This window comes from Otolemur garnettii, unplaced genomic scaffold (assembly GCF_000181295.1).
Source record: "Otolemur garnettii isolate 467f Iridium unplaced genomic scaffold, OtoGar3 scaffold00404, whole genome shotgun sequence".
NCBI lineage: Eukaryota > Metazoa > Chordata > Mammalia > Primates > Galagidae > Otolemur > Otolemur garnettii.
In genome coordinates, this window is record NW_003852799.1 from 83031 (window position 1) to 85622 (window position 2592).

Sequence of the window (2592 nt, forward strand, 5' to 3'; positions counted from 1 at the left end):
GGACCGAGTTAGCTGAAAATTGTTCCTCAAAAATCTGAATCATAACTCTATAGAGATCCATTTTCTAAACTTCTGAGATAGCAGCAGCTGCTAGGCAGCACCCTCTTCACAGAAATCTGTATCCCACCTCCACAGGCACCTCTTCTGAGCTTCTAAATTCTGATAATCCCAGTCTCTTCCTTTTGTTCCCTCAGACCTCAAGTGGTAGCTGGTTTATGCAATCATCGTCTTTGTATTACTTCAGTGTTAGAGGGGTTTTTTTTATTTGGTTTTTTCAGTCTTTAAAGATCTATGTCACCAGTTCTCTATATAAAATGCTTTGTTAAAATAGTACAGTTTCTTGACCCTCTTTCATGAGTGAAATGAGCACACAGTACTCTGGGAGCTCCGAAGTAGACATTACACACAGGCTGAGATAATTAGATAAAGTGAAACTGAGACTTGAGCTGAGTCCTAAAATATTAAGTTAGTCAAATAAAGAAGACATAAGAAAAGGGAGGGTGTTCCATGCAGAAAGAATAGGATATGCAAAATCATGGAGATAAGAGACAGCATAATGGATGAGGCAATTATACAAGTCCTGTATGACTGGAAGGATGGGATATGAAGTAACATAGAGGTTGGCATCATGAGCAAGAAGGAAGAAGAGCCAGTTAAACTTGTTGACTAATTAGAGTTAAAAGGTAGATTTGGGAAAGGGATAAAGAAGGTGGAGTCTAGGGGTACACACAGTTGTTTTGCTTGTATGCCTATGTGGAAAAACAGGTTTGAGAAAGAAGACAATAAAGTGGTGAATACTTTCTCATTTACCAATCAAAAGTAAAAAGAGAAAGCCAGGGGCCTGCAGAATTATAGTCCACATTTCCTTCTACTATCTCCCAATCATGTGATTTTACTCACAAAATTTCCCAGAGAGTCAGTTTTAGTGCCAGGTAAATGGGGATAAAAACACAGTAGAACTGTGTGTAATCATAAGGACATATCCATTTATGGAGCTCCTGTTTTAACAACTATAACAATAAATGAGCTGAATTGAGTGACTGATGTAAGCTTCAGAAGTATGCATGTCACACATAATTTTCATTTTAACAATATTTTAAATTTCAAGTCAGTTGTTCTTAGGGCAATAAGGCCATTTGGGGACCCTTCTTAAGGAGGAAAAAAAAAACCACTGATGTCACATGTAGCATGGGTAAGCTTCATAAAATTACTCCTAAACATTTTGACTAAGGTTGCTGTCCTAGAAGGAGTTGTGCTTTCTGTTTCTCCAACTCTTCAATCATCTGACAGCCACTTCCCTACTCTATTCTCCCTGTTTTCCATAAGCAACCTCTACAGTCTCCTAGTTACAGCCTAACCCCATTATTTTCAACAAGGGCAATTTAATCTTCTCTTAGATCTTTATCTGTGTCTTCACACACAGAAACAAACTCGGTAATCCTGTACCTCAGGATTCACACTCCTTTTAAGAATACAACTGAAAACTGTAATACTCTGTCCCAAAAACGTAACCCCCAATTGCATTTCAGATAAAAGTTCATCCATAGAGGCAAGGGAAAACTCTCTGGAACATAAAGACTCCTGTACTTATGTTTCTTTAAGTTTGGTCATCAGATGTCTGTATACTTGAATTATGGTTCTGTCACAAACCAGCAAAGTGACCCTGTGTGTGTAAATTAAATTCTCAGGGTCATAACACTTTTCATACCCATAACACAGGAACTAAAGTTTTTGGAAAAGCCATTAAGAAAATTGAATAAGAAAACATGATGTATAAAGTAACTAATATGATAAAAATGGATTTGAGGTAGTACTTATATTTCATAAAAAATGATTTAAATGTTTAAAATTTCATAATATTGGCTATTTTTAATTTTATTTACATTAGCAGTAATTGTCCATGTTAGTTTTCTATTTTTATAGCGATAGGAAATTTCACTTAAAAATAATTTATTTAAGTAAATTAAGTGATTCAGTTTAAATAACTAGATTAATTAACAACAACAGAGTTGATGTGCAAATAAGTCCATTATCTTAAAGGCAGCATATGAATTACTGAGATCTGCAAAATGCCGCCCTATGTTATGATATCCTGAGAACTGTGATAGTCATTAGATAGGATGCCACAGAAAGACTAATCCAAGTTTTTGCCTTATATTTCACAGCTGCCTAGGAGGGAGCTTATTTAGCATCTGAGACATAAAAGTTACATAAATGGTGCCCATATAAAACAGGATCAACTACGCTAATGACACATTGGAAATTGTGTATGAGGAGATTCTTCTATTATAGTGACTACCAAATATTAATTAATTCAATATATATTAATGATACTTACCAAATTGCAGGCCTCGTTCTGGATGTTAGATATGCAAAAAAAAAATAGTTCTTGCCATCAAGAACTTAAAGTCTATTGGAGGAGGGTGACAAACACACAAATAAAAAAATCTCAAAAATGGGAAGAAAATGTTCTTCTTAGCAAAGTATCACAAGAATGGAAGAAAAAGTATCCAATGTACACAGCCCTATTATGAAACTAATTTATAGATCTCAAATGAAAGCTACAACCTAATTCTAGCCTAAGAATATGGG